Source organism: Leuciscus leuciscus (genome assembly GCF_965113295.1).
Source record: "Leuciscus leuciscus genome assembly, chromosome: 20".
Lineage (NCBI taxonomy): Eukaryota > Metazoa > Chordata > Actinopteri > Cypriniformes > Leuciscidae > Leuciscus > Leuciscus leuciscus.
The window spans coordinates 24625807-24634955 of NC_138744.1; the positions used below are offsets into that span (position 1 = coordinate 24625807).

General features: G+C 46.2%; 1 protein-coding gene across 2 annotated transcripts in view; it reads left to right on the top strand.

The window, feature by feature from the left end:
* LOC309484173 (C-C chemokine receptor type 5-like) overlaps positions 1-3797 on the top strand; it is a 7557-nt gene extending 3760 nt beyond the window's left edge. For both annotated transcript variants that reach the window (XM_082150443.1, XM_082150444.1), the window contains exon 2: positions 1-3797. This exon is cut by the window's left edge. The gene's annotated coding sequence lies outside the window, so the exon portion shown is untranslated.
* The last annotated feature ends 5352 nt before the right edge of the window (positions 3798-9149 follow it).

A 9149-nucleotide genomic window follows, 5' to 3' on the forward strand; every position in this document is an offset into this window, starting at 1 on the left:
TGTGTCAGACTAGTATCTATCACCAGTCATTGGCTCACATTATTTCGAGTTTGATTGCTGACTCGACTCACCAACAGCACTCGTTAGGCCTATGCCCACTCTGGAGGGAGAGATGATTTTTTGCCCTCATGGTGGAGTTATCTTCCTCTCATTGCTCTCCAGTGGATTCCGTTGTTTATCACTGCTAGAAATCTTCGTCTCGGTGTACATTCCATCACTGTTTGGTGTGGATGTTTTCTACCTGCTCCTTAATACCAATTATTTTGATTATTTAATTGATTTCAATGCATTTTTGGAATATTGTGACTGACTGTTCTGCTGCGTTTGAGTCCTTCTCTTTCTCATTGCATGACAATTACAAAAGCAAAACAAAGACATATTATGACATATGTAGGCTACCAATTCCTATCACTCCAATTAAATGAATACTTGTGAATTAGCTGACGTCTCAGAAGAATATAATCAGAAAAAAAACTAAAGTTGAATCAAAAGTTTACACACTGTAATCAATTAGGCTACATATTGCAATGCTTATTATTGTCACGGAACACAGATTCGATGGCACAGGTAGGTAAAGTGAATGACTCCGTTTATTAACAAGCAGGTGAAATATAGAGATTAAGGATTATATACACAACAACAACCAGACCTGATGAAGAACGATGAAGACAATCCTGAGAGGTAAGTAGCACCACACACACATTTAAATCACTGTTGTACTGGATATGAACAATGTCTCTTATCGGTACAGGTAGTAACCAGATGATCTGGAGGAAACAGGGATCCAGGAAGGAAGGAACACTGCACCTGGAGCATGGGGAGATCACACAGTTAGTAGTGTAGAGTAGACTACACTAGTAGACTCAGGTAAGGAAGCATAGCAGTCAATGCATTTGGAGTCGTAGACGATATAACAGTCCTAAATAGAGACGAGACCAGACAATCTCTGGCTGAATCCACAATCCCTATTCCCTACATTAGTCTACTAACACTGTTCACTTGAAGGAGTGAATGAAAAGGAGTGAGCGAATTCGGACAGCCGTTGAGCGTACATAGTTGTACACTCGTTATTGCAGTGGAATATGGGACTGAATAAATGCACTCAAGAACGTCCACTATGGTTTCGGACACCACTACAAATAACTCCCTATTTGAGGGTATGGGGGCAATTTCGGATTCAGCCTCTGTGTGTGGTGACTTATGTAGAGTGGTAGAAGAGGGTGATGACAAACAGGTGTGGTAATTGTGAAGTGAGTGCAGGGGATAACCAGGGAGGATTGTGGGAGATGTAGTGATAATATCTCATAGCTCATAATATCTGTGATAAATTTCAGTCTGGTTTTCGTAAAAACCATTCAACTGAAACTGCCCTCCTTAGGGTCTCAAATTATATTTTGATGGCTGCTGATGCAGGTGAATGTTCTGTGGTCTTGATAGATCTCAGTGCAGTGTTTGATACTGTTGATCACTACACTCTGATTGATAGACTGAACTCTCTAGTGGGCATTTCTGGATTAGCTCTGGATTGGTTTGCCTCCTATCTTTCCGACAGGAGTTTTTCTGTGTCCATAGGATCTTACATGTCAGACTCTGTCCCTTTGTCCTGTGGTGTGACACAAGGCTCTATGCTCGGCCCTCTGTTGTTCAGTATGTACAGCGCGGGAAATAAGTATTGAACACGTCATCATTTTTCTCAGTAAATATATTTCCAAAGGTGCTATTGACATGACATTTTCACCAGATGTTGGTAACAACCCAAGTAAGCCATACATACAAAGAAACAAACAAAAATAAGTTCGGAAATTAAGTTATGTGTAATAATGTGAAATGACACAGGGAAAAAGTATTGAACACATGAAGAAAGGGAGGAGCAAAAAGGCATGGAAAGCCAAGACAACTGCTGAAAACTTACAGTAATTAAAAAGCAATCCAGCCCCCTGTCAGTGGAAATTAATAACAGCTGGTTCAGTCCCAAATGATGGCCTACAAAAAGGTCTCATTGCCAAGGTGTCACACAAGACACATCTCATGATGGGTAAAAGCAAAGAGCTGTCTCAAGACCTTCGCAACCTAATTGTTGCAAAACATAATGATGGCATTGGTTATAGGCGCCATTCTAAGCTTCTGAATGGTCCAGTGAGCACTTTTGGGGCCATAATACGGAAGTGGAAAGACAATAATTGCACCATAAATTTGCCTCGACCAGTGCTCCTCGCAAGATTTCTGATAGAGGAGTGAAAAGAATAATCAGAAGAGTTGTCCAAGAGCCAACACCAAGTTGTATGGTGTTTTAGGGTAATGTGCACTGCCATTTCTCCTCCAAATATGGTGTGTATTATGGCATCCAAACAGTTCAATTTTGCTCTCATGTGACCACACTATATTCTCCCAGTATTTCACTGGCTTTTCCAAATGTTGTGCAGCAAACTTTAAATGTGCTTCAACATGCTTTTTTTTTCAGTAATGGAGTCTTGCGTGGTGAGCGTGCATACAGGACATGGCGGTGGAGTGCATTACTTACTGTTTTCTTTGAGACAACAGTACCTGCTATCTGCAGGTCTTTTTGAAGCTCTCCACAAGTGATCCTTGGCTCTTGGACAACTCTTCTGATTATTCTTTTCACTCCTCTATCAGAAATCTTGCGAGGAGCACTGGTCGAGGCAAATTTATGGTAAAATTATTGTCTTTCCACTTCCGTATTATGGCCCCAAAAGTGCTCTTCTGACCATTCAGAAGCTTAGAATGGCGCCTATAACCAATGCCATCATTATGTTTTGCAACAATTAGGTTGCGAAGGTCTTGAGACAGCTCTTTGCTTTTACCCATCATGAGATGTGTCTTGTGTGACACCTTGGCAATGAGACCTTTTTGTAGGCCATCATTTGGGACTGAACCAGCTGTTATTAATTTCCACTGACAGGGGGCTGGATTGCTTTTTAATTACTGTAAGTTTTCAGCAGTTGTCTTGGCTTTCCATGCCTTTTTGTGCCTCCCTTTCTTCATGTGTTCAATACTTTTTCCCTGTGTCATTTCACATTATTACACATAACTTAATTTCTGAACTTATTTTTGTTTGTTTCTTTGTATGTATGGCTTACTTGGGTTGTTACCAACATCTGGTGAAAATTTCATGTCAATAGCACCTTTGGAAATATATTTACTGAGAAAAATGATGACGTGTTCAATACTTATTTCCCCCGCTGTATATGCTTCCTCTTGGCAAGATTATTATTAGTTTTAAAATATCTTAGCATTATTATGCTGATGACATCCAAGAATATATATCTTTTAGTCCACATAGATTAGATAAACTGTCCCTAAAATTGTTTAGTCACCATTAACAAATGGATGGCAGACAACTTTCTGCAACTTAATACAGTCAAGTCAAGTCAATTCATCTTCATTTATATAGGGCTTTTAACAATGTAGATTGTTCCAAAGCAGCTTTACATTGATAATAGGAAATTAAAGTAAAGTGTTTTGGCTTTATAGCAGCTCTAGAATAACGTTATTGTCCAGCTAAAGTTAGTTTGATTCACTTCCGTCGCAACGATCATTAGTTATTAACTTAGGGGCCGCTAACACGACACCGTTTTAACAGAAAAGTTCTTTCTGCGCAAACTTAAAAAATGCGAACCAGTGAGAACGCCGATGGCGTGCACATGTGGCATGTGCGCTTGAACACATGTGCGCAGTCCCTCCCCACAAATCAACCCTCAACATACTACTTGTCTGGCCTTAAAATAAATAATACAGAATTTTTATCGCTTCCACGTAGCCACGCGAACCGGAATTATCCCGACAACGCTTTATCCATAGATAGGTAAAGGGAGGGGAGGGAGGCCTTCACATGGAAGAGCCTAGTTGACATTTCAGGACTGCGCTTGTCGTTGCGTCCAGACGCAGGTCCTTCATCAGATCTGGATACAGCCTGGATCCGGCGGACTGCGGTACAGATATCATTTATTTCTAAAAAGGAACATAGTTGTGAGGATACCGCCTTTTCTAGCATCTTTGACAGAAAAGGTAGATTCGAGATCGGCCTGTAATTGACTAATTCTGTACTATCAAGTTAGAGTTCTCCAATAGAGTTAAGAATGTCTTTAAATGCCAGTCCCAATGCATCTTTTTCGTTATCTACATGTATATTAAAATCACCAACAATTATGATTTTATCTGCAACCAATACTTAGTTTGATAGAAAGTCAGCAAAATCTTTGATAAAGTCTGTATAGTGCCCTGGTGGCCTGTATACAGTAGCCAGCACAAATCTCAAATGTGATTTATCATTTACACTATATATTGCTATATTAAGCACCAACACTTCAAAAGAATTATATTTGAAACTAGACTTCTTAGTAATTCTAAAAATATTACTATAAATTACAGCAACACCTCCCCCTTTGCCTTTCAGATGGGGTTCATGTTTATAACGGTAATCTTGCGGGGTGGTCTCATTTAAAGTAATGTAATCGTTTGGTTTTAGCCAGGTTTCTGTCAAACACAGCACATCTAGATTATAGTCTGTAATCAAATCATTAACAATACGTGCTTTTGAAGTAAGGGATCTAATATTCTACCCTGGTAATCCAGAGTTATCGCGAGAGCACAAGTTGAATTTGCTCAGCGAGTTACTCTGGTGTCGAGTAATGATGCTCATTAACGTCTTTCGGATGAGACGTAAAACCGAGGTCCTGACTCTCTGTGGTCATTAAAAATCCCATGGCATTTCTCGTAAAGAGTAGGGGTGTAACCCCGGTGTCCTGGCCACATTCCACCCATTGGCCCTTACCAATCATGGCCTCCTAATAATCCCCTTCCATTGAATTGGCTCCATCACTCTCTCTCCTCTCTCCACCTATAGCTGGTGTGTGGTGAGCGCACTGGCGCCGTTGTACTGTGGCTGCCGTCGCATCATCCAAGTGGATGCTGCACACTGGTGGTGGTTGAGGAGAGATCCCCTGATATGATTGTAAAGCGCTTTGGGTGTACAGTAGTACATATGAAAGCGCTATATAAATGCCTCATTCATTCATTCATTAAATATGCCCCTCGATCTGAGCTGCACCAGAGGCAGAGGCGAGCTAAACAGATGACGACAGCGCTGTGACGTCAAAGTCATTAGTAAACATTGCAAGATGGCTAATATGGATGAATACCAGTTGTTTGAAACGGCTTTGGCCGCTTGTTGGCATCCTTCTGTCTTCGAGAGACAATGGTTTAGAATCTGCACCCAGGTAGGTCTGTGGTTTGGTTGCAGACTCTGCTATGACTGTAGAGTCCGATACGGGAGCGACAGCACCGCTGGCAGTTGCTACAAGTGTAAGCAGTGGTGGTGTCAGTGGGGGCAGGCTGAACTCTTTGCTGCCGGCGGGTCCTCTTCTCCTCCCACTGCATTGCTCTTTTTTCTTCAGCTAGAAGGACACCAGCCTTAACGGTGGATCGCCAATTTTCGCGGTCCGATGTCACTGCTTCCAAATCAGCTGGGCAGATGCTGCACGCTTTCAAGTCTCGCTTGCAGGCGTCCTTATAGCGCAGGGTTGGCCGTCCAGTTGGTCGTGTTCCTGTGGCAAGCTCCCCGTACAGAACGTCCTTTGGGATACGACCATCATCCATCCTGCACCGGTGGCCAAGCCAGCGCAGTCGCCTCTGTGTAAGGATGGTGAACATACTTGGCATACCTGCCTGAGCCAAGATGGCTATGTTTGTGATACGATCCTGCCAGGTGATACTCAGGAGTCGTCTGAGGCAGCGCATATGAAAGGCATTCAGTCTTTGCTCTTGGCGAGAATATAGAGTCCAAGCTTCACTGCCATAGAGGAGGGTGCTCAAGACGCATGCTTGGTACACCTTCAGTTTTGTTTTGAGTGTCAACAGAGTGTTGTCCCAAGCCCTCTTTGCTAGTCGAGCCATGGCGGTGGCTGCTTTGCCTATCCTTATATTGAGCTCAGTATCCAGGGATAGGTTGCTGCAGATGGTGGAGCCAAGGTAGGTGAAATTCTCCACTACCTCCAGGGTGTGGTCGCCGATGGTGATTGCAGGAGTGGTGTCGACATCTTGAACCAATATTTTGGTTTTCTTGAGGCTGATGGCAAGGCCAAACTCTGTGCATGCATCTGCAAAGCGAGTGATAAGTCGCTGGAGGGCACCCTCAGTGTGTGCAGCAAGAGCAGCGTCATCTGCAAAAACATCTCCCTTATGAGTACTCTGCGGACCTTAGTCTTTGCTCTGAGGCGGGCGAGGTTGAAGAGGTTCCCATCACTCCTAGTATGGAGGAAGATCCCGTCTTCGGAGTTGCAGAAGGCATAGCGCAGGAGCAGGGAGAAGAACACGCCAAAGAGTGTTGGCGCCAGAACACACCCCTGCTTTACACCACACCTGATTGGGAAGGGGTCTGAGGATGACTCGCCATACTGGACTGTGCCCATCATGTTCTCATGAAATGATATAATCATCTTCAAGAGCTTGGGGGGGCATCCAATCCTATGTAGGAGAGTGAAAAGGCCAGTCCGACTGACCATGTCGAACGCCTTGGTCAGGTCTATAAAGGCAAGGAACAGGGGACGTCTCTGCTCACGGCACTTCTCCTGTAGCTGCCTAAGGGTGAACACCATGTCAATTGTTGACCGTTTTGCTCGGAAACCCGCATTGCGACTCCGTTATGTTGCATAACTCCGATATGTTGCGACTCCGTTACTCCGGTGTGCCCGCACACGATCGTCGAGCAGTTGTAAGCGGTTAAAGATGACACGTGCAAAGGCTTTCCCCGCAACACTGAGGAGGGAGATCCCACGGTAGTTATTGCAGTCACTGCGATCGCCCTTGTTCTTATAGAGCGTGAGGATCTTAGCGTCTCGCATGTCTTGGGGTATGATGCCCCCTTCCCAGCATTTGAGCAGGAGGTTGTGGAGGTGGCCGAGAAGAGAGCTCACTTTTCCTGCCTTGATGATCTCTGGTGGAATTCCATCACTGCCTGGTGCTTTCCCACAGGCCAGTGAATCGATGGCCTTCCCAAGTTCCTCGATGGTGGGTGGCGAGTCAAGCTCCTCCATGATGGGCAGAGGCGTGGTATTTCGGATGGCTGTGTCAGCAACAATGTTCTCTCTTGAGTACAGTTCCTGGTAGTGCTCAGCCCATCTCTCCAACTGCTTTCGGCGATCTGTAATAATCTCGCCGGAAGTAGATTTTAGGGGAGCAGTCTTGATGGCGTTGGGACCAAACGCTTTCTTCATGCCCTCATACATGGCTCGGATATTACCACAGTCTGCCGAAGTCTGAATATCACTACACAACTTCAGCCAGTAGTCGTTCGCACACTTTCGGGCAATCCTCTTGGTGTTATTACGTGCCTCTCTGAAGGCAGCCAATGTCCTTGCAGAAGGCTGTCTCTTGTGCTCAAGGAGAGTGGTACGTTTTGCAGTGATGGCAGGCTCCAGCACCTCGATCCCTGCCACGAACCAATCTTCACTCTTTTTCACCTTCTTCCCGAAGGTGTCTGAGGCGACCTTGTACACGGTGTCACGGATGTACTCCCATCGCATCGTAACACTGTCTACAGGGCAGTCCTCCAGGGCCTCATCAATGGCCCTGGCGAAGCGTTCCCGCAGCTCTGGCACTGATGTTCTTGCCGTGTTGATGCGAGGGCGGCCCTTCTGCTTCGAGCGATGGGCTCGTCTAGGTTGGAAGCGCACCTTACTGCTGACCAGGGAATGGTCCGTGTCGCAGTCAGCACTGTGATACGTGCGAGTGACGAGCACATGCTTGAGCATGGGTCTCCGAGTAACAATAAGGTCAAACTGGTGCCAGTGTTTGGATCTGGGGTGTCTCCAAGACACTCTGTGGTGGGGCTTGGTGGGGAAGAAGGTGTTGGTAATGTACAAGTTGTGGTAAGAGCATAGCTCAAGTAGTCGCTGTCCGTTCTCATTAAGCTTGCCAACGCCAAAATGTCCAATGCAGTGTGGCCAGGAGATGTAGTCAGCGCCCACCCGGGCATTGAAGTCTCCGAGCATGAGCAGGTTGTCTTTCGGTGGAATCTCCGCAATTTTGGCCTCAAGTTCGTAGTAAAAAGCATTTTTATCCTCAGCTGTGGAGCATAGTGTGGGGGCGTAGACGCTGAAGATGTGCAAGGGTCCCAAGGAGGTTGTGAGACGGAGGGAGAGGACACGCTCAGTCCCCTGTGAAGGAGGTTCTACTGATGGTAAGAGAAAATTTCGCACTGCAAAGCCGACCCCGTAAAGTCGGCGCTTGTCTTGCTCTAGTCCTTGCCAGAAGAAAGTGTAGTCTCTCTCCTTCAGACCTCCACTGGATGGAAGACGTATCTCTTGAAGGGCGGCAACGTCGATGTTGAGCCTTAACAGCTCGTGATTGATGATAGCGGTTTTTCTAGCGTCGTCAACTTGCTGAAGATCGTCACAGAGGCCAGGGCACAATGTTCTGACATTCCAAGTTGCCAGCCGCAGGGCTGGTGATTTTTTGGTCTTTTGATTATTTCCTGGTGCTGGGTTTTACAACCTGCCTGTCGATTTTGTCTAAGCTCCATGCACCCGATGAAGCAAGCAGGTTGTGGCGGGGTAGTACCTAACTGCCCGGGGGCTGCCCGGGTTAAGGCGGGCGGTAATGACCCAATGGAGCACGATGGTTCCTCCCACCGTCGGGAGCAACCCCTAGCGCCCGGCTCGACGCCAAATGAGCCATGACTTATCACTGGTAGACTGCTGCTCCCCGTGTTGTTTCTGCACTGAGACAGTGCAGCTGGAGTGACCTCTCCAGGTGCAGGCCTGGGCTAATAATATGGAGATCCTGGGTTGCCCAGACGTCAGGACCCCCCTCTCGGCTTTGCTGGCAGGGTCTGGCAGAAAGGCGAGCCAATACAGTCAGTGTCAGCGCAGCTGCAGGAGTTGCCGGATGGTGACATGTTCCTTCACCATCCGCCTGAGGGGCTCCACTCCTGATTTTCTGTTGGGGTTTACTCCCTTAGCCTTTGCTTTCCCTGGAGCTAACCACAAGGCAGTGGCTCACGAGGGTTTCTATACAGAGTTTTCCTTCTCTGTTGAGGTATGATGGTATATCCCTTTGGGTCGCTCTTTGTCTGGAACCTCCCCCTCGACCTTACCGCCATGGGTGGCCCTACCAGGAGCTTAAGCTCCAGA